The sequence below is a fragment of the Tamandua tetradactyla genome, chromosome 19, assembly GCF_023851605.1.
Source record: "Tamandua tetradactyla isolate mTamTet1 chromosome 19, mTamTet1.pri, whole genome shotgun sequence".
Taxonomy (NCBI): domain Eukaryota; kingdom Metazoa; phylum Chordata; class Mammalia; order Pilosa; family Myrmecophagidae; genus Tamandua; species Tamandua tetradactyla.
The window spans coordinates 10,795,711-10,819,622 of NC_135345.1; the positions used below are offsets into that span (position 1 = coordinate 10,795,711).

The following is a 23,912-nucleotide window of genomic DNA, read 5'->3' on the forward strand; positions in this document are numbered from 1 at the left end:
TTCAGTGCTTCAGGCTTTCAAAAGGAATGAAGCTTTGCCCCACACCTCAACCCACTTTGCTAGAGACAGAACACTTTTCTTGTTCATTCCTGGAGACAGTTAAACCTTGTCTTGGCAGCTGTTTTTCTCTGAGAGGATGCATCAGAGATAGACAGAGCCTGAAGGACTGAGTTTGACCACTGGGAAAATCACTGGAGACTTCATGTTACTTGCCTCCTGGCCCCTCAGTGTCACACCTTGCGGGTAACATTGGCCTGAAGTACATATCAATACCAACCTTCACTAAGCCTAGGTTTATGTCCACATCTCTCTATCTCGCTATACAAAGTGTGTATACACTATGATAGATAGATAGATAGATAGATAGATAGATAGATAGATAGACAGATAGATAGAAAGAAAGTAGATAGAAGATAGATAAATAGGTAGACACCATATATAACATATACGTGTGTGTGTGTTTATTGCATATACCATGCCTTCTGTTCAAACCTGTAATAGGTTAGTTTTCCTGATCCCTGGAACAATCCAATTTTGAATTGGCTGATTCCAGAGTAGTTCTTCATTTATTTTTTTGCTCAATCAGGACATAATATTTAGCATCAGCTATGTGAGAAGCAGAGTGCTAGAATCAGAAATGCAATGAAGAAGGTGACATGAATTCTGCTTTAAATGGTGAAGACCAAACTATTACAAACACAAACTGTGGTAGCCAGCCTCCAAGATGATCCCCTATAAACTTTGCTTCTTTGTATTCAAGTTCTTGTGCTGTCCCTCCACACTGAACAGGTTGGATTTCAGAGATTTACATGTATGCTGAGCAAGCGACAGTATGTGATTTCCAAGGCTAGGTCATAAAAGGTACTGTGATGTCTTCTCTGAGTTCCTGGATGGCTGCAGCTAAGGCTGGGAGAACATTCACACAGCCTTTGGAGAGAACCAACAGGGTGGCACTGAGTCCCCAGCCAACAGCCTACACCATCTTCCAACCACGTGTGTGCGTAGCTTGGAAACATATCTTCCAGCTCCAGTGGAACCTTCAGATGACTGCACCTCAAACTGGCATCTGACTGAACTCCATGAGACCATCAAAGTAAGCTGCTCACATCTTCTGGACCCACAGAAGTTGTGAGAGATTTTAAATGTTTATTGCTTTAAGTATTTGAGTTACATTATGTCACAGCAATAGGTAACTAATATACTTACAATGCAATCAAATAAATGCTATAGTAACAGAGGTATTAGCAGAATGCTCTTGGAAGCATAGAGAATGGAACAAGTCATTTTGTCTGAGAAAGCAAAGAGAGGCTTCACAGAATCATTTGATAACATGTACTATTTCATGTCCATGACATGTAAAGGCATTGGTTCTAGCCTTAGGGACAGGATGGTGAGGAAAGCACACACATATTCTGTCTTCAGGGAGCTCATGTTCTTAAGTGTGAGACAGAAATAAACAATTGGATGTAGATATACTTCCAGGTTTTAGTAAGTGAGCCAGAATAAAGTAAAACAAGGTCAGAAGAGTGCTATTTTACATAGTCTTTCCTTCCGAATTTGCCGTTGGAAAGAACCATAAAGATTTTGAGAAAAGAAATTTACTAGAAGGAGGGAAGATAGGCAAAAGGGAGGGGCATGTCTGTCCAGCTCGTGGATGGTAAAATGTCAGGTCATTTAAAAATGAGGAAGCTGAAAGTAAAAACTTCATAAATTGAGGTCAGAGCAGTTAGAAGCCCAGTAGGTATTATATGTTTGCAGATTATTGTAAAATTTTTGGGTCTTATCTAAGTACTAATAGATAGATATCACTGAAGCATTGTGAGCAGAGGGAGGAACAATCTGAATTATGGTCAGACTTCTCACTCCAGCTCCTATAGTGAGCAGGAGTTAAGAATGGGATTAGGAGGCAATTAGGAGACAATTCAGTTAGAAATCAAATACTAATGCTCAGCAGGGAGATGGTAGTATGCTGTTTAAATTTAGAGCTTATTAGCAGTTGTGAAATATAGGATATTTTCTGAAGTTAGCATGGACAGGATTTGCTGATGGATTGAATGTTCTTTGAGAGAGATGAATCAAAGATGGCTCCAAATCTTTGGCCTGAGAAATTTAGTGAATGATATTGCTATTTACAGAGATAGGGAACTCTAGAGGATGATCAAACTTTGAAGGGGTAAGTCTTGAAATCTGCATGGCTGCAAGTGAGATGCTAATGAGACATTAAAGAGAGATATCAAAGAGGTAGCTGGGTGTCTGAGTTTAGAGGACAGATCACTCTCCAAGTCCTCAAATCCTACTGAGGTCAGCAGCAAGGAAAAGAGAACACTGGTCTTCTTAAAGACTTTATTTTAAAGGGTTTGGGTGTGAATCTTAAGAAAAGAAAGAAACTAGGTTCGGACACATGAAAGGGTATGAAAACGATTAGGGATTGTTATTGGTGAGAAGCTGAACATGGCTGGAGGGAAAGTTACAGGATGAAGAATTTGGGGCTGAACCTCAATTACACTGAGCAATGCCATTTCCTTACTACCTGTCTTTTCTTAAACTTGCATCATTAGTTGATTAATTCTACAAATATTTATTAAGTGCTTACTGTGTGCCAAATCCTAAGGATTTAGATTCATTAATCTGATTAATTTCTAGAATCCTGTTTGCCATCTAAAATGGTTTCGTCATATTTATACATCATTTTTCCTTTTTTTTTATTTTTGCATAGGCAGGCACCAGGAATCGAACCTGGGTCTCTGGCATGGACATTTTTCCTTTTTATCAGAGAATCAACATTGCAAATATGTTGATTAAAGCAATTTATTATTCTATGGAAACCAAATCAAATTTTCCAGTGTAGAGGCAAATCTCCATGATTAGGCAAATTGATATTTTTGAAGATGCTGCTTAGGGTATTATTATTTATTGAGATCAGTTAACTTTAGCTATTGAAAAACTATCATTTTTCAAAACTCTATGCATTATTTTATGCATGCCTGTTTCCTATCACTCGCCCTGCATAGCAAATATCTGTGTTCTCTATTGTGGGAGGTATTGGTTGAACACTTTGATGTAAGAGTCTGTGTTCATAAAGAATAAAAACAGGGAACTGCATATTACCCTATGATTCTAGAATTCGGACTGAGCAGATGGTTTTGCCATTCTTGAGTCTGGGGTGTGGGGTTAGACAAGAGAGGAATGAAGGTCATGAAGCGTATTAACATTTCAAGTTTGAGCACTGGTGGGCATCCAAATGGAAAGGTCTAGTTGACACTCAGAAACTTGCAATTCACAAGTCCAAGGCTAAAGATAAAGGGTACCACAAAGATATTGATTGCTCCGTGAGAATATGTGGGATGAGGAGAATGGCTCTGAGGAAGTAGAATTCTGGGAATTATCAACATTTCAGGAGCAGGGAAAATGGAGGCATCTGATGCAAGGTTATCAAAGTGTTCTAGTTCTCTCTTATCTTATTTTTTTTAATTGCAACAACATTTTCATATACCTATTATGAATCCAATTTACCTAAAAGAACACATTGGCTCCGCTATCTTATAGGGCTTATCTTACAGCTAGTAAAGAATAGATGTATTTACTACTACCCACTAACAAAACAACAACAACAATCTTTGTCTTTCTGTTTATACATCTGTTTCTATTCTATGCCACCAACTCATACTATTAGAATGTTGCTTCTCATATTAATTTAAAGGCTTATTTTTTTTAACTTCCAGGACTAGTTTTTTACTCTCCAGACAGGAAATAATTTTTTTTAAAAAAGGAGCCTGCTCACATTGGAAGTGTAGAAGCTCTAAAGGTAGGAAAATGGTCAGATGATGCAAATGAGGAGGTGTTGCATACATACCACAGATGCTGCCCAGTTCTCCACTGGCACAGCTTTAGCCTGGCTCTTCCCAGGATATCAGTGGCTCATAAGGTCAATTTTGGGTAGACATTGTATTCTTTTGCCAAACGGTGAGCTATTTTATGATCTTTCCCAATTTTAGAGGAGAGAACTACATAGTTAAAAATCATGCATGTTGAGTTGAAGAGACATATTCAAATGTAAATGCAGCATTACTATCTGTGCATCACTGGACAACTTTGCAAAGCATAACTAAAACCTATTTTTCTCTTACTGGAAACAGGGGTAATAACCTATAAGTAAATGATGTTGTGTATCAGTAATAATGCTAGACAGCTTCCATCACAGTGTCTGGCACAGGACAAACCTTCAGAAAATACAATTTATAGTTTTAAAAATTATAATTGTGTAAATGTGAGAATCATTAAATGCCAGAGGCAGAGGTGGTCTTTGCTCCAAGTTTCTTTTTAAAGCTGAGGTTGCAAGCAGCCTAAAGATGGACTCAAAATCTCAAATGAGTCCTATAGCAATGGTTCTTATAGTTGAGGCACTGATATGTTACAAAGCTTTAATGTAGGCAAATGAGGGAAAAGATGGAGGAAATGAAGGCACATAACATTTTCTGTAAACAAGTGTTTAAGATAAGAAAAAATGGTACTTTTGATATAGGTTGTGTATGGAATTCTCAGATTAATTTATAGTTAGGAATATATTTTACCCCAAAAGGCAGAAGATAGCAACACTAAACTCTCTGCTGAACACAAGTGTACTGCTCCCTTATTATTTCAATTAGCCTCTTACAAAATGTCAGAGGAGGGATCATCTAAACAATGCTAAAGTGTCCTCAATGGTAACATTCCTACAATTTGGGTGAGGCAATTCTTCATTGCACAGGAGTGCCCTGTGCTCCTTCTCACACTGTAGGATGATTTGCATCCCTTGCCCCACACATTGTATGTGACAATAAAAATGTCTCCCACTTCTTTATATGCCCTCTGGGGAGCAGTAACACATTTAGTGCAAGAAGATTCAGACAGAACGTGTTTTGTCCAAGTTCAAGTGAGTATTTTCTCCTGCTCCTGATTCTTAAGCCAGGAAGATTTATAGTTCCCCAGCTACATCAAGTATTATAAAACACTGTGAATTATTAATTCATTTGGTGAAATCTATTTTTTTTTTCCTTTGGGAAGAAACTTGGAATCCATCTAGTCCAATCTCCTCATTTGACCAATAAGAAAATGAGACATGGAGAAAAGGAAAATGTGATGGATTAAATTCCAGCTCCGGTTGAATGGTGATAATTCAAGCTATTATTGACAAACACATGACCCAGTGATGCTGGTTTATTATAGACTATTAAGTTGGAATTGACAATAAGTATAGAGAAGGAAAACATCCTGGGTGATCTGATGATACTGTCTCCAGAACAGGCTTGGAAGTAAGTGAAATGGTTGAGACAGGGGTTGGAGGGATATTTTGCACAGAATTGGGTGTATTTGAGACCTCTGTTAAGGTCCAAAGGCCAAAAAAGACAAAGACTGCAGGCACTGTCTCTGGTATTGAAATCTACATTTATTAATTGCATTTAGCAATGATCATCATGATAGTTGCCATTTGTTGAGACCTTGCTGTGTACCAAGCACATTACATTCATTAATTTATATGATCCTTAATCTGGCCCTCTTAATTAGCTCCACTTTTCTTTTCAGATGAGTAAATGGCAGTTCAGAAAAGTTAACTAATTGTCCAGAGTCATTCAAACAATGTCAGCTGGAATGAGATTCAACAAATACGTAAAGAATTCTACCTATCTGTTGTATTCTATGACAGCTTTTGGGAATACCCAGATATAAAAATAAAAAATAAAGAAAAAAAAATCTTTAATTTTGAGGACCCCAGGCAGTAGGAAAGGCTTCTGTGAAGCAGAAATTTTGAGAGAAGAGTATTCGGGCTCTCCCTAAAGAATGAGGCAGAGAGAGCAGAGGGGGCATCTAAACCTGTTGGTGGTGGAAGGAGTTTTCAGGAAAGTTTTCACAGAGATCTGCATGAGCTTTGTGCTGGTTTAAAAGGATGTATGCCCCCTAGAAAAGGCATGTTTTAATCAAATTCCCATTTCATATGGGTGGAATAATCCCTATTCAATACCATATGTTTGAAACTGTAATCAGATCATCTCCCTAGATGATGTGATTTAGTCAAGAGTGGTTGTTAAACTGGATTAGGTGACAACATGTCTCCACCATTTTGGGTGGGTCTTGATTGGTTTATTGGAGTCCTATAAAAGAGGAAATATTTTGGAGAAAGAAAGAGATTCAGAGAGAGCAGAGAATGCTGCAGCACCACAAAACAGAGAATCCACAAGCCAGCAATGTTTGGAGATGAAGAAGGAAAACGCCTCCCAGGGAGCTTCATGAAACCAGAAGCCAGGAGAAAAGAAGCTAGCAGATGATGCCATGTTCACCATGTGCCTTTCCAGATGAGAGAGAAACTCTGACTGTGCTCATCATGTGCCCTTCCACTTGAGAGAGGAATCCTGAACTTGATCAGCCTTCTTGAACCAAGGTATCTTTCCCTGGATGCCAGATTGGACATTTCTGTAGACTTGTTTTGATTGGGACATTTTCTCGGCCTTAGAACTGTAAACTAGCAACTCATTAAATCCCCCTTTTTAAAAACCATTCCATTTCTGGTATATTGCATTCCAGCAGCTAGCAAACTAGAACAAGCTTAGATGTGGAGAATAAAGAATTTGCCAAGGGTAGGAGGAACTTAGGATGTGCAAAGACCCACAGGCTAGAAACAAGGCTTCTTTGGGCAACTACTTCTTTAATGTTTAAAGCAGGAGCCATCTATCTCAGGAGGGGGCTTAGAAATATATCTTCCTGCTTGTCATGGTGAATAGAAGGACCCAGGCTCCAGGTTTAGACATCTTGGTTGTGAATCATAGGTTCTGCTTCCCTCTGTCCCTTAGAAATCTGGGAGCTGCGGGGTGCAAAGGTAGTTCAGTGTAGAATTCTCACCTGCCAATGAGGGAGACCTGGGTTCAATACCCGGCCTATACCAGAACAAACAAGCAAAACAAAGAAAGAAAAAACAAACGAACAAAAATTCAGTAAATGGTGCTGCAATAATGGGATACTCACATGGAAGAAGAATGAAATGTGACTCCATCATGCAACATACAAAAAAAGAGAGAAATCTGGGAGCTGGAGGACAGCGCAGGGAGGGTCCTAGACAGAAGGAAGCCAGAGTCCAACACCTGCGTCAGACAAATTTTACCTGATCCGTGTCTTCTCTATTTTTTGTTCTGCTCTGTTCTCTCTCACTTCTAAGTTCTTTCAGATTATGTTGTTCTTATTCTCCAGTCTCTCCATGTGTCTATGCTTGTCCATCCTTTTTACCCCTCCATTTTAAGCACAGGCTTTGCCCCTCTTGAAAATGAGATCCTAGAAGCCACTTAACTTCTCTAACTTCTCTAGACCTAAGTTTCCTCATATGTAAAATGGAGAATCTCACTCTCAGAGGGCAGAGGACTAAATTTAAGACACGATAACCTGCAGGAAACTGTAATGGGCCATGCAAACGTCTTTTGTTATTAATACCGTAATCCTGAATTCAGAGTTAAAAATAAGGGTATATCTCAGAGTAGCTAAATTCTGTGGCCTCCTATGTGTAACTGGAAAAAAAAATACAGCTATTTGCATTTAAATACAAGTCTAAATCCCTCCCGTCCAAAAGCCGTAATAATGACACCAAATGAATTATACATTTCCTAATTTTAAAAGGCTGTTTTATGGAAATGAGGTTATTTGTGCTGCATGGTGTGTTCTTGTTGTATCAATGCAAGTGCCGAAGTATGTGATTTACCCAGACTTCAATGCCAGTGGGAGGGAAATTTAGAGAGCTGGTTTGCATCATACTTTAAATACTCTGTAAATACATTACCTGCAAAAGTGCCCAGTGAAGAGAGAGAAGAAGTAGCCATTGTGTGCACTGCATATTTTTTCATCTAAACTTGGCAACACAATTTGCTCAAGCTATCCAGCATGGAGGGCATGGTAAATCCTGAAGAAATGCAATCTCATTTTCAAAAATTCAAGAAGAGCTGTTTTGCATGTAAAGTCTCATACAATTTTACAAATGTGAATCTTACATTATGTTTATAGTCACAGTCCCCCAAATCTGAGTGTGTAATCCAATTTCCATGTTAAATTACATCCACTTGAAAAACACTCTTTAATAAAATTTGCCGAGCTCGTTTTGGAGTCCAGGACAGCGTCTCTTGCACTCAGCAGCCAAGGTCTGGGATGGCCTGCCTAGGAAACCTGCACTTAGCTCTTGGTCTCTAACCACCCACTCTACGCACTGTGTTTGGGAGAAGCGGATGTGGTGGGGAGCAAGGGCTGAGGAGGAAATCTTTCCTTCTGCAATCTTTCTCATTATTCAAGGAAGACTAATGCCTTTTCAGATGTATACCAATTTCCAGGGAAGAAGAAAAGCCTACCCAAAATACAAAAGCTAATGATGGTTTTCCCATGGAGAGTAAATGAGCAAGGAATTTTCTTTTTTAACAAAATAAAGGAAAGGGGGAAAACAAAAACGACTTCCTCTGGGAACCAACTCAAAATATAGCTTGGATGATGCTGAATTCACTTCATGCCTTGGGGTTTTATATATCTTTAATTGTGAAATTAGGAGACTTTACTGTATTAGTAAAGTGCAAAAGCATAGCATCAGGACATTTTCTCTTTTTTTAAATGAAAAATAGGCGGAACCCCAATGTATGAAATAAACAGAACCAATAGTTTGCTATTACAATTTATTTAATGAAATAAAACGCGTAATATTTGCTTATTTAGTATCACCAATAGGAACAAAGAAGTGATTTTAGGGAGCATGACAATTAGAAATATGCACCTCTTTGGAAAGAAATTGATTAAACCTAGACTGGATAACATGACTCATGACTAAGGCCACAGTGATGCTCTTACTTACCATTTCAAATTTGAATCTTTGCACCTGCACACCCTGGGGACTAAGAAAGCATTGACTGGGTTTGTGAAGCAAACAGCTACAGTGGTGCTTTGGGGTGCCCTTGGAACTCAGAGGTAAGACCATCATTTTTAAGGCAAACTTTGGGCCTTGCCAGGTAGGTTTACTGCATGGAAGCTGGAGAAATGGCCTATATCCTGTATGGATACAGAAAGGATCCTGTTCTTTAAGCAAATCCTTTCTTGTGGGTGTATATCTATTGTGGGTGGGAGCTTTGATTAGGTTATTTCAGCTACGAATTGGCCCAAGGGGTCTTAATACTCTTACTGGAATCCTTTATAGCAGATGAAATTCAGAGAAGCACTGGGAGAAGTTCAGAGAGAAAGGCTGAGAGAGAACACACTCATTCTGAGGCTAGAAGCTGGGAGCAATAAAACCAGGAAGAGAAGGGAGAAACTGGCAAATATTTCCATGTGCCTGGCAATGTGACAGAGGATTTGACGATCAGCAGTAGTTGGACTTCAGGGAGAAAGCATAACCTGTCGATGCCTTGATTTGGACATTTTCACAGCCTCAGGAATGTAAACCTGCAAGTTAATAAATCTCCATTGTAAAAGACAACCCATTTCTGGTATATTGCAATTCATTAGCTTTGGCAAACTAAAAAAGCAATGATTCAGAAATCTGAAAATGCTTATAAGAATATTTGTGTTTTGGAATTTATGTGATAGAGAAGTAATTTTCAACAACAACACACAGTTTTTTCCCCCAAATTTCTTTTCTTATGGATCCTCATATTATAGTTTTATATTACTAAGGCACCCACCCAGGCATTTAATTCCTGGGAGGGACCTATGTTTTGCTTTGGTGGGTACTTTTAATGCCTTAACCATGGGAACTAGGATTGCTGGTTCGGGAGAAAGTACAGACTAAGAAAGTTGTACCAATATTCTAAGACTTTGTGGTCGCTGCATTGGTCAGAGTTCTTGACTGCAGAAAATAGAATCCACTTCAGATTGTTTAAGTAGTAAGATTATTCATTAATATGGATAGCTCACAGAATTATTGGAGGGATAGATGAAGCAGACACTAGGCTGAGCTTCTATATTAGTTTGTTAATGCTACCAGAAATGCAATATACCAGAAATAGTTGGCTTTTATAAAGGGAATTTATTAAGTTCCAAGTTTACAATTCTAAGACCATAAAAATATCCAAACTAAGGCATTGGGAAAAGATATCTTAACTCAAGAAAGGTTGATGGGCCTGGAACATCTATGTCAGCTGAGATGTCATGTGACTGGCATCTGGTTTCAAACAGCTTCCCCAGGGGCATTTCCTTTCTGCATCTCCAAATGTGTCTGTCTGTATATCAGCCCTGTGCTTTTTTCCAAAATGGTTCCCTCTTAAAGGATTACAGTAAACAGATTAAGACCCATCTCAAATGGGCAGAGACACAGTTCCATGGAAACAACCTAATCAAAAGGTCGCACACTTATCAATAGGTCTGCCTTCACAAGATTGGATTAGGTAAAAGAATACTTACCGCTTTCTAATATACAGTTTATTATATCAATTATTTTATTGTTTGTTTTACACTTTGTGCTAGTTTGAAGCTGTTAGGTACCCCAGAAAAGCCACAGTCTTTCTCTTAATCTAATCTTGGGGGAGGCAGACTGTTTAGGGTGGAAACTTTGATTGGATTGTTTCAATGGAGATGTGACAAACCAGTTGTGGATGAGACCTTTGATTAAATGATTTTCATGGAGATGTAATCTACTCTATGGTGGGTGTGACTTTTTGGCTAGATGGACATGTGACCCTGCCCATTTAAAGTATGTCTTGATTAGTTTACCAGAGTCCTTTAAGGGGAAATATTTTAGAGAAGTTTCAGAAGCTAAGTAGATGCAGACATTTGAAATGCTTGGAGTGCTGAAGAAAATGCTTGGAGTGCAGAAGAAAATGCTTGGAGTGCCAACAGAGATAGCCAATGCTTAGAGACGAACGTTTGGAGATGCAGAGTCCAGCAGACATTGTCATGTGCCTTCCCATGAGATGCTAAGCAAGCCAGAAGCCAAAATGATTCACATGGGCTGAGAGAGCCATTTGAAACCAGAAGCCTGGAGAGTATGTAGATGCTACCCACATACCTTCCCATGTGTCAGACATCAGCCTTTCTTGAGTTAAAGTATCTTTCTAAGGATACCTTAGTTTGGACATTTTTATATTCTTATAACTGTAAACTTTAACTTAATAAATCCCCTTTATGAAAGCCAACATATTTTTGGTATTTTGCAACCCAGCAGCATTCACAAACTGAAACATCCTTCTAGAATATAATACCATGAGAGCAAGGTTCACTCTAACAATCATAAACATAGAGCAAGCCCAAGCACACAGAGGCAAACAGATATTTCTTTTTTTTAATACCAAAAAACATCAAACGCAAATATTCATAACTTTTGATCATTCCATTCTACATATATATCAGTAATTCACAATATCATCACATAGTTGAATATTCATCATCATGATCCAGATATTTCTTGATCGAAAAATATTTGATTGAATGAAAAAGCCAGAGTTCTGGTTTATTTCTTTCTCAAGATGCTAAATGGCAGCTACCTCAATGAAAATTTTGAGCTAGCTTGTGGAAATTGATGCCTGAGAAGTTGACCAAAAAGCATGTGATAAAACCTTATGTTGAAAGTCTCTGCTCCATTGAGGAAAATAATTAATGCCTGCAGTTTTCAAAGCCTATTGGAAGGGGCTTAATTCAAACAATAGATGTTTAATCAAGTGTGATTTGTAAACTAGTTCATGAAAGAGCAAGAAAGTTCTGCTATATGGAAACGGCATCTTTTTCACCCTGGGATCTGATTGGCAATAAAATACTTTCTCTAGTTTAGAAAGTTTCAGGTTAACATTAATATAATCTTATCATAAATTATCCCTTTTCTCTCCTCCTTTATTCCAAGTACATAATTCATTTTATTTAGTTTGACTAAAAATGTCTTTAAACAATTTGGGAGAACATGAAGGTCTCAAAATTTTAGCAAATAAGCTACCATGCTGTTACAAGAAACCAGGAGAACATGTAATTCACTATATTTATGGACTCTGCATTCCTAACATGGCATGGTAGAAAGAACACTGCATTCTTTCTACCATGTGTCTTTAACTGACACAATCCCCTGATTCATAAAATAGGGGCCGGGCAAGTTGCTAGTAGAATAAGTGTGAATACAAATTTCAAACTCCCAGTATACCATCCAGTACATAAAGAAATATTTAAAGTGCTAGTTAAAGCCTCTTTGGATTTGAGTGTCAAGAACCTGTCATTCAATTTAACCCCCATTTTTTCTCACCCAAACCTGATGTGTTCCAATTCTACTCATGATGTCTCCCTCAGTTTTCTACAAAATCATAATCACACTCTTTATCCTAACCCCTGTACACCCTCAGCATTCTCTCAGCTGTATCTTTAAGTCAAATCAAAATGTATCTGCTTTTCTTTTGCATCCTCTGTCATGACTGTTGCTTACGTAGCAAGCAGAGTGGTAGAACATGTGCAAGACATTGGCCATCCTACTTGAGGAGGAGGAGGATATAAAGGGAATTTGGGGTGAAAAGATGCCAAAGAGAGCTGTCAATTGAAGAGAATTTTTAAAAGCTATTGTGCAAGTAAGAAATCGTATTGTGTTCAAAATGTCCAGAGATTTATAACTGTTTTGATCATAGGAGTGGCGTTATGTTGGGTAGAAATTGATTATATGTTGGGTAGAGTGGGGAGGGGAGGGGAGTAGATTTTGGAGGTCTTTGAATATCAGATGAGGAGATAACAGTAATTGAAAATAGAAGGGTCAATTTTTGAATCACTGTGATTGGAATAAGAAGTTGGAGAAAAGCTTTTCTTTTTCACTTTAGACACTGTATTAGAACTAAGAGGAGAGGTTTGGGTGTTGACAGAATTAATGAGTTCTTTCTCCAATGGTCCCTAAGCTCCTCAGCTAAGACAAGAAAATACAGGGTCCCAGGAAACTGCAGCCTCAAGAATGGGAACTTCTTTGACCTTGTTAAAATGTTTTTTTGTCTGAATCTGGACATGACTGTTAATCTTTAGTGATAATCTCTGTCTAGGGTGTGAACATTTCTTACTTTGTGAATTTTAATGACTAATCCCTTTCAAAGACATCATTCTCCTAACTGATAAGGAGTTGTTCTCACACACAGTCCTGTAAGTTTTGAGATTGTCTAGAAGAATTTAAAAATCCTCTTGGCATATTCTCAGAATCCTTTATCAATTAAAATAATGACTTTTTCTCTTAAATTCTCAAGCCTGAAAACATGTTTGGGTATATTTTAATCTAACAAAAGATTAGCTTTCATTTCTACACTGTAAACCTTCCCTGGATTCTAGAATGCAATAATAATTGTTCTTTCTTGCTTTCGACAGTAGCTTATTTTTCAGTTTTCAGCAGTATACCACTAATGTATATTAAGACAGACATGCCATGACATATATTATTTTTGTGTATTTAAAAAAAAAACAGACAACTTTTGTCTTATAGGAGTTAGTATTCCCATTTTACCAGGCTAAGACCAGACCTTGGCATTGTTTTATTTTTATCTCTAAAAAAAATATAAAATCAGTGTTACCTGATTCTAACCTTGTTTACTTGTTTTATGATTTAGAACAAACACATCTGTGCCCTGTTTTCAGAAGAATTTCAGTGTTATATTAACTGTACTCTTCTCTTTATAAAACACCCTGCTTGATGCCCGAAATGTTCTTCATTTCTCTGTGTTTCTAAGTCTTTCTCATTCATAAGGCATAACCTGGGTTGCTGACTCTCTTGGCCTATGGAGGTGCAACACAATTCTGACTGTACCTGGATTTAGGTCAGATTTGAGAACTTAAGGGCACAGATCCCACAGGAATCACTTCAGACACCAAATGCAAATTTGGAGATTCCCAGGCTACCCACACTTTTGATTAACTGGCTACAAAGACAGGGGTTCCTACCACCTCTTTGGGTTTGATAATACACTAGAACAACTCACAGAACTCACTAAAAGCTATACCTATGATTGCAATTTTATTACAGCAAAAAGGAGTAGAATAAGGAGCAAAACAAGAGACTCACAGGGCAAGGTCTGGAAGGGTACGTAAATGTAAAGCTCCAATTTCCTTTCCATTTGGAGTCAGGATGTATCTCTTAGATAGCTCGATAGATAGATAAATAGATACAGATATTTTATTATCAATCAGGGAAGCTCACCTGAACTTCAGTGTCCAAAGTTTTTATTGGCACTTCAGTAGGTAACTATGATTGACTGAGTCTGTGCCTACATGGTTGAACTCAATTTCCAGTCCCCTCCCGTCCCTGGAGATCTAGGTATTACCACCTGGCTCAAAGCCCAGCCCCAACCTTTCAATCGCATGTTTGGTCTTTTGGCATGACCAGACCCCACTCTAACTAGTGTGGCCACCCTGCCCTGAATCATCTCATTAACATAAACTATCTCCTGTGGTCAGGAGAGCACATCAGGAATAATAAGGACACGCTTATCAAGCTGGGAGAAATACTAGATCCCTCTTTGGAAGCCAAATTCCTTACTAAACACATGGGAACACTATTTTCTCCTCAGGACTCACTGGAAGCTGTCAATTACGGTTAATATTTTTCATAAGTATGCAGCTGTTGTCTGCTCAAGTACATCAAAAGAAACTCCTGGACAGGGGCCACATAACATTTATCATCAAGGTCTTGCAAATTGTACATTCATATGACAATGGCATTCAGAAAAACTGAGTATTCTAATAAGATCGTCTCATAAACCAGCTACATATCACCTCATCTCTTATAGGAATGGCAAAAGCGCCCATGTTTTCTTTTTGTAAGAACTGGAGAAGATCACACATGTAAAAGTGGGTTAAACAATGGGAATTATAAGCTTATGGTTTTGAAACTGGGAAAATGTCCAAACAAGGCATCATCAAGGTGATGCTTTTTCCCCGAGACTGTGGTTTTCAGAGGCTGGCAACCTTTGGGCCTTTGCTTGTCACATGGCAAGGCAAATGGCGGCATCTTCCTTCTCTTCTGTGTTCAGTTTCAGTTTCTTGCTTCCTGTGACTTTCTTACTGTGTGTCCGAATTTCATTCCCCTGAAAATACTCCTGTAATAGGAGATTAATACCCATCCTAGGTCATGCCTTAACTGAAGTAACCTCATCAAAAGGTCCTACTCCCAATGAGTTCACAGGGTTGGGTTAAGTTTAAGAATATGTGTTTCTAGAGTACATGCAGCTTCAAACCAACACAACTGCCAATGGATCTCTGTCCATGGGTTGAATACAGTGAAATTCATTGTGCTTAGTATGCAAATAGGTTTAGACACCATCCTTAAGGATGGTCCAAAACATTGAACCTTAGAAAAAACTCCATTTAGTGAAGATGATTTAATGTAACTACTTCCAAGTAGTGTGTCTGAAAGTACGTGGGATTTTATTTGTTTTGATTAGATACTCTATGTCTTGATTTACCAGGTGTGGAGTATCAAGCATCTATAGATCAGCAGCATCCGTGTCACACAGGCACTTCTAGAAAGGCAGAATCCCAAGCCCTACCATAGACTTACTGAATCAGTCTGCACTTAACAAGATCCCCAGGTGATTTTTATGCATATTAAAATTGGAGGAGCATTGCTTTAAAATGCATTTCCCTCTATAAGTCCTATTCCTTGAAGATAAAGAAATATAGTAATTAAGAAACATTCTTTGCAATCAGCTACAGGCTATATTGGAATAAGTTCAGGCTTTAGAGCTTGGCAGAGATTTTCAATCCTATCTCCACTACATTGTTACTTATCATGGCATGAGTTCAAACATGATGATTTACCTTGTTAAGGCTCAGTTTTCTAATTTGTAAAACAGGTGTACTTGTATTTAACTTCCATGGTTCTAGAGGAGGATGAGAGAGAATGTGTGTGACTAGGATTCTGCATTTCCAACAGGTGACAATCCTGGCAATTTGGTTCTGTTTAGTGACTCACTAGAGAAAAAAACTGGATTTTCCATGGAGGTCAGCAATCCGAAAGGGATCCAAAGACTTTTTTGGGGGGAAGTTCCTCATTGAAGAGGTCCTTTGTGAGTTGAAGAACTAGAGAGGTTTGATGCTCAATGTTGTGGTGCCAATACCCTCAGAAGAAGTCTTGGTTTTTCGTGTAGCACCAGCATTCCTTTGGAGAGATGTAACCATTCCTGAGATCTGACATATGTTGCAACAACACCTCCTCTGTCTCAGATGTGACAGCACTCATCGTAAAAAGGCAACACACACATAGAGCCCTTTGTGGGAAGCACCTCTTTGCAAAGTAACCATTTCAGGCACCACTGAGCAGAAGCCCATGAAAATTGTTTTCACCTGACTTTATTATTTTGATCTTTAGAGCATGTTTTCAATACCAACAAAAATCAATACATTCTTCAGGGAGAAGCCATCAGACCTTCTGCTGTGAGCTGTGTAAGAGGCCATGCCTTTGGCATAAACTCTGGGGCAAGAGAGGCACTTTGTTCCCAACCCTCACGTGGTATGATCTGCTTGCTATGTGTGATGTTAGTGTTTTGCTTCACTCTTGGCTCCAGAAGTCACTGTCAACACTAAGAAAGCTTTTGGGGAGTTTGCTGTACATTTTGCAAAAACTGCATGGAGGCAGGCCAGATGGATGTCAATGTGTGAACCAGAGAACTGCTCTAGAATTTGTAACTGTCATTTTCTTATTCTTTAGCACCTTGATAGAAGCTAAAACCTGTGTTTGGATATGATATTTGCTTTCTCTTCCTTAGTCTGATGGTAGAATCACAAAGCATATGGGTAGCAAGAGCAAAAACTGCTTTCCCTTACAAACTGTGGTGAAACTCTCACATCATGGGGATTCCCTCTTAAACTCCAACAGCTTTTTTTTTCCCCTTACCTATGTAAATAGTAGTTTCATTTTCTCTCAATGAATCCAGAGACATTTATTTGTCTATTCTATTATGCTGTTTTAAAGATTTGGTCATTCTCTGTTCTAATTCTCTCTCCCTTTATTATTTCTTTTCCCCGCTCTCTCTCTTCCTTTTTGCTCTTTCTTCATTCCTTCTTTTGTTTCTTCCTTTCTTTTTTCTTTTGCTTTGTCATCTCTGGACTGACTCAGTGACTGTCATATATCTATCTATATCTATATATCTATGTCTATATCTGTATCTATAGTGAACACATAGTTATTGTAAAATAAAATATTAAGAAACTGGCACACTCATGGGTCTCCTCATTATTCACTCTGCCCTTTTCAAGGAATTTCAAATAAATTCCTTACATGGGGTGTATACATAATTGTCATATCTTGGGAAATGTTCAGGTATGGATCAAATAAGTGGAGTGAAGATGAGGCAGGCTGAAGTGAGAGTAAGCTGCCGAAAGAGTAGATATGCCCTTCAGCAAGGGATAGACCCTGAGCAGGACAAGAAGAAGGAATACCATGAAGTGTATATCCTGTTTGAAAGGGCAGTCCAAAAAAATAAGCAGGCAGCCAAATTGTATCACAACTTGGAACAGACAACTAGTCTAGGTTCCCAGGCAATGTGATGGAGTGGTGGAAAGAGGTCATTATAATAACAAGCATAATTTTTATAATGATGATATATGCATTTGTAAAGTTCTTTGCCAATTTAGAACTGACTTCAGGTGTTTTGGGAGAATGTACTGATGTCTACAACTTACTTTGGAATACATAAAAAATTATCATGGATCAATGAGTGATTAGAAGGAAAAACAAATGGACAGGTATGTGATAAGTTTTGCTAGCAGCTTCTGGGTATATAGGTACATGAATATTCACCATGAAATTATATCAGCTTTTCTGTATGGCTGAAAACTTTACAATAAAATGTTGGAAAAAAGTGACTTCACAGATTTGACCCTGTCTAATTGCCTGTGCAAACTTGGGAGGTAGTTACTATTTTCCTCATTTCCTTCCTGAGGAAATTGAGGTTCCAGTAAGTGGAATGGCAAGCCTATTGTTAAGTGGTGGTTATATGGAAGGTTGAAATTCCAGCTTGGGTTCCAGCATGAAGTCCAACGTGGTTCGATTACTGCAGTGGGATGAGTTCAGGTCCAAATCCCATCTTTCCAATTAGGTCCTCTGAGCTTCAGTTTACTCATCTATTAATAGAGTCCCCTAATGCCTATATAATAAGGTCACTGAGAATATTAAACCAGATAATATATGTAAACTACATATCACTTTAAAATTGTTGGAATGAATTTTCTTTCATAAGATGCACATAGGGCATGATTCCATGCTCCAGTCAAATCCACCTCCCTGACCCCCACTAACCCAGGATGTATCTGGTCCTGCCACTCTCAGAATCAAAATACCATGATGCAAGACAAGAAGAAATGAAGCTAATTAAGGAAAAGTGGACCAAGATGCTATTATTCTTGGATTTTCTATTTCAAAGGCAAATATCAGCTCATTTTTATTTTTGCAGTTGCCCATTCTACAGATATGGCTTTGTGCTGTTTAAGGGAATGACTGTGTTATTATTAGCATTTATTTTTGCAATATAACCTTTATAGTCACATCTACAGTATTTCTGCTATCCCAATCTGTGCATTTAGCACTTTACAATTAAGTGCAACAGCAGGTTTCTTTTCCACTGTTTTAATTTCTGTTCAATCTCTTTTTCATGATTTTTAATAAAAATGTTAATTAAGATCTAACCAAAAGCTGATTTCATATTACTTCATTTCTCAGAGCTCTCAACTTCTTCCTCCTCTCCCCCACCATGAACCCTGCCTGTAGCTAAACATGATAGAATTTCCAGTTATTACCTACAAAGGATTCTATTTAACCTCTTAGTCAAGCATTGGTTCCAGTGACTTGAATTTCATTCATGGTATGTGAGAAAATAAATCTGCCCTAAGTCTGCAACACTGACTCAAACTGCTCGTGGAAATAATCCCAAACCTCATCATCTGTTAAATTGCCTTCATCTGCTAAGCATGCATCCTATTTTCTATTTATCTTTTCAGAATGTGTCTGTGCCTTCATCCCTCAGTTGTCATTACCTCTGCCTGCAGAATTCCTCCTCCCTGCTTCTCTCTTACCTTCAGGCCAGACGCAATGATTTCCATCACAGGTCAGAATCACTGGGAGCTGCACGAACATATCTAAATCAGGAGTTTTCCATTGTGAATGCACATTATCATGCTTTAGGGAGATATTTAAACTAGAACCTAAAAACCCAAATACTCTGATTGAATTTATCTGGGCAGAGGCCATGCTTTAGTACTCACAGAAGCTTATCAGGTGAGTCTAATGAGCAAGCAGGGTAGATGACCACTGAATTAGTGAATCAAATTTCTTGGAAGTAGGGGAAGTTCATGCATTAGCATTTTTAACAAGACTCCCCCAACCTTGCATTATCATATGCCTAAAAAAATGTAAAACCCACTGACATTGATTATCATTTCTAAACTGGGGAAAATAAAAGGATCTAGATTATGGCATTGTAAGAATTCATTGGTTTAAAAATGCATGCCAATAACTTAGAACATACTTTAACATAGTTTATAAAAAATTTCATGGAACAACATTAAACAGTCAAGGATGACTTTATCCAAAGCTAAGTGCAATAGAGAACAAAATCTGAAGGATACTGTGAGAGAGAGAGAGAGACAATAAGTTATCCCAATAGGGGAGAGAGAAGATTCAACTCCACTGAAGCAGAGGGCAAGGGATTTTTTAAGAACTCAGATGAGCTAATGGAAGAGGACTGGAGAACCCAGCTACCTGTAGTAATTTTGTTGGTCAAGGCTTTCCCCAAGCACTTAAATCTCCTTCTGTATGTGATCACCTACTCTATGAAATGAGGGACTCAAAAGTTAGTGCTAAATCTACAATTTATCTAATTAAAAACAAAGAGTTAACATCATTTAAGATTGTTGAGAAGGGCAATTTTGTAAGAAGTATAGTTGAAATTTTAGGAAAGTGACATGGTCTTTTGGGGGATTGTTTTTGCTTCTTAGCTGCTAAAACAAATACAACGGGTTGGTTTAATAATAGAAATTTATTGGTTCACAGTTTCAGAGGCTACAACACTTGCTTCCTCCCAGGTTGGTATGTTATCGTTGGGGGGTGATCTTTGGGGTTCCTTGGCTTCTCTACCACGTGGCAATGCATATGGTGGCACCTTCCCCTTACACTTCTGGGTTCTGTTTACTTCCAGTTTCAGGTTGCTCCCTGTGGCTTCTCTCTCCATCTGGTTTTCACTAGGTTTAAAAGGACTCCTGTAATCTGGATTAAAACTAAACTTGATTCAGTAGTTGGGCCATATCCTAACTGAAGTAGCATCTTGAAGAAATCCTATTTACAATGGGTCCAAACCCACCAGAATGCAGACCAAGACCGAGACCATGTACAAACTGGTGCACGCTATTCAAGCCACCACAGGGTTCATCTCTAACGTGATGCTGTTGGAATGGATTAGTGTCTTTCAAACGGCAATAATTAAAAATTTTGAAATTTCATGAGATGAAAGAAGATTTTACACCGACAAATGGAATAACGGTAGACTTTTCCAATTATAAATGATTATTTATAATAAAAAATGATATTGAATATAAGTTTTAGATTTGAATTTCCTTTTTATCTCCCACAATGAGGTAAAAAGAGAAGGCCAGGGAAAATCAGTACATCAGATTCTAGTGTCCTTGTTTTCCTCCTTTCCGTCACCATTAAGAGGCCTCAGCAGTTGATGACCGCTTTAAAAATCCAAATACATATGGGCTAGCCAGACAAATAAAGATACCAGTGGCATCATTCCTATGACAGTGTATAGGTGGTAGACTGTAGGCTTCTAGGATATGCAGCCATCACAGCTCCATTCTGGCTTATGCAGCATGATGACCCAATGTGATGGCTGCAGCATCAGTGGGAGATATTAGGCAGAACCCCCTCCCCATGATGTGAACAACCCTAGCAAATATTCTAAGAATCTTCTCCCACCCAACTCATGTGACAGTCACAAGATTGTCCCTACATCCACTCTCTGGCAACTGCATGCCTGTGATAACCCCTTATACAATATCCACCCTCCAGCAGCTACTGCCCTGCATGACTGCAGTGGTGTTTAACTTTTAAACCCTACCAATGAAGAGTTGCCAGCTCCCAACTTAACCCCCTGCTTCCAAAACCAACCAATGGAAACTTGCTACATTAGTTAGGGTTCTATAGAGAAACAGAATCAGCAGGAAATATAAAACTTATAAAAATGTCTCATGTAACCATGGGAACGTAGAGTCCAAAATCCATAGGCAGGCTGAAGCTGACAACTCCAATGAAGGGTCTGGATGAATTCCACAGGTGAGGCTTGCCAGCTGAAGCAGGAAGAGAAACTGTCTGTTCTGAGTCATCCTTAAAAGCCTTCCAGTGATTAAATTAAGTGTTGCTTATTGTAGAATACAAACGCAATCAGCTGTGGATGCAGCTGACATGATCATGATTTAATTCTATGAAATGTCCTCATAGCAACAGACAAGCCAGCACTTGTCCAACCAGACAAACAGGCACCACCACCTGGCCAAGTTGACACATGAGCCTGACCATGACACCGGCCAGACAAAGAAAACCTACCACCTTCCTTTCCCTATTTCCTACCAACCAACCCACAGAACCTGTACCCTTCCTCTTGTTTGCTGCTGCTGCCATCTTAAGTGTCAGTCTTCCTGGTTGCTGCATGCCCCCAACAGAGCTCCTTAAATTGAGTTTTTATCCTGTCTCCTGCATGCAGTCTCCTGTGTCCCAGTTGAGAAATCTATCAGGAGGAGCAGGACAGTGAGGAAGCAGCAACAATACTGGTTCCCTTGGCCTGCATGGGGCATTAAGGACACCCAGATATTCCCATGAGCCTGGAAGAAAACTTGGAGGGTCTGAAAGCAAGGAATCTGCATAAGGAGACCAAAGGGTGGAAACTTCTGGACCCAGGGTCAGGATCACAAGCTTGTGGGGATGCTTATACTGTACTCCTGAAAGGAAGTCAGGATCAGCGCACCATAGTGGACACTGATCCATGGAAGGCACCAATACAGCCTTCACAGGCAGAGATCACCAAGGTTGTAGGGTATAAGGCCATCCCCACTCACAACTTCTGTAAGTGAAGCAGGATCAAATAGCACAACTGGTTTCTTATTCAGCTCCACAGAGTTAGCAGACAACGCCAAGTCCCTTGTTTCTTATCTAGCTCCAAAGGAACTAATACAGAGATGCAAACTTCTGCTGCAAACTTCCTGGGACAAAAATTTCCTCAAAGCCGGAAAACCTCCCCAAACTATTAAAACCTCCCCAACCATAAAAAATTGTAAAATTCCAGGCCCAAAGCAAACTATTAGTTAACGAGAGGAAGCATAGGGCCATAAAGATTGTTAAGCATTTTCCCTAAGACACGTTTTAGGTATGTGACAGCAAACCACAAATTCTGCTAGCTATCTCCTCCTGGAATAAAGAAGACACCTAGTACTCAGAGGTTACTATGGAGACCTGCTACAAAGAGGATTTCCTATAGAACTAGCTATCCCACTCCACTCAGGGTGTGTCCCTCCTTTGGGCACTGCACTATCCTCTTTGACATTTACTCTCTCTTTAATAACTTCTCCTTTAATAAACTTTACTGCTTATTCCTACTGACCCTCTGTATCTAAATTCTTTTAGTTTTGAGACTATCAAACCTGGGTTGGGGCTCAGCTGGTACCATTGCGAGCAGGGCACTCGTCACCTGAGGACACAGTAAGCTCCCTCCTATTCCCCCTGCAATACCTCATGAAGGAGGAGTGGGGATGGGGCACTAGGATGTGAATTCTACTGAGCATCACCTACATGGACTAAGTGTATATATTGATATTTAGAGGAGGTGCTAATAAGAGATCATCTGTTTGTAGACAAATAAAGTGGCTACTTTATTTTGGATATGGGGGATACACATATATAAGCATAAAATATTTTATTAGGCAATTGGCATATGCTGCTATTGTCTATATGTAATTGGCATTTAGTTATTTTAAGTTTCATATTTGATGGTGTTCTGAAGAAAACATCTTAAATCCCAGGTGTCCTGGTACCTGAAGGTGAAAAAAAAAAGAATCACTGAACTAAATGATCTGTGGAGTCTCCCTCAAGCATTAACTGTGATTTGATTACTTTCAGCTTAGCCTTAAATAAACTTCTGATTTTCATTTGGCATCCCTATTTTGATCATTTAAATATTGTGTTGTATCTTTTCTTTCAGCATGAGAAGCACTACCTAATATTATACTTTCTGAACTTATATTCCTAAAGTTCAAGTAAATTTAACTTTGGACACATATCCGAAAAGGTAAACAGTTGAATGCATCTATTTCTTATCTTATACCATATACATTAAATGCCCAGATATTTCCCTTCCAGGAAGGGAAAGAGAGACCAACTTAGCCATATATGTATGGATTTTACACCACAAATCTTGAGTACAAATTCCAGTTTTGCCACGTTCATGGTTATTTTAGCTTTTTTTGTTTTTTGCATGGGCAGGCACTGGGAATCAAACCTGGGTCTCTGGGATGGCAGCAAGAATTCTGTCTGCCATGCTACCATGGCCTGCCCAGTTATTTTATCTTTGGCAATGAACTCTGTCTTGTTTACTTCATCTATAGATGGTAAGTAATAAAACTAACTCATGGAGGTCTAAAGAAAAAAAAATGAGGGAAAACTTAAATACACAGAACATTATAAACATGCTTATATTCTTCTCTGTCCCTGTAAATGTAAATGTAGATATAAATGTAAAGTAATTATAAATATAAATGTTGCCTCTGTCCCTCATCCACAGAATAGGAGAGATTCTCCATAATAGAGCTCAGGCAGGACAATGACCAAAGGTATATTTCAATTGACTTTTTCCTGCCACTCTCACGTTTTATTCTTTGGCTTAATTCAAGCTGATTTCAATGATCTTATTGACTATTTTCTAATTCAGCTATTCATTATCACA

General features: G+C 38.7%; 1 protein-coding gene across 19 annotated transcripts in view; it reads left to right on the top strand.

Moving 5' to 3' along the window:
- The first annotated feature begins 882 nt into the window (after positions 1 to 882).
- LOC143663472 (uncharacterized) overlaps positions 883 to 23,912 on the top strand; it is a 275,238-nt gene continuing 252,208 nt past the window's right edge. For 15 of the 19 annotated variants that reach the window (XR_013165936.1, XR_013165932.1, XR_013165927.1 and 12 more), the window contains exon 1: positions 883 to 1,093. The gene's annotated coding sequence lies outside the window, so the exon portion shown is untranslated. Of the gene's footprint in view, positions 1,094 to 5,043; positions 5,292 to 5,562; positions 5,693 to 9,187; positions 9,484 to 23,171; positions 23,259 to 23,912 lie in introns of those variants that run through there. The other 4 variants (XR_013165942.1, XR_013165943.1, XR_013165929.1 and 1 more) reach the window with 4 other exon arrangements.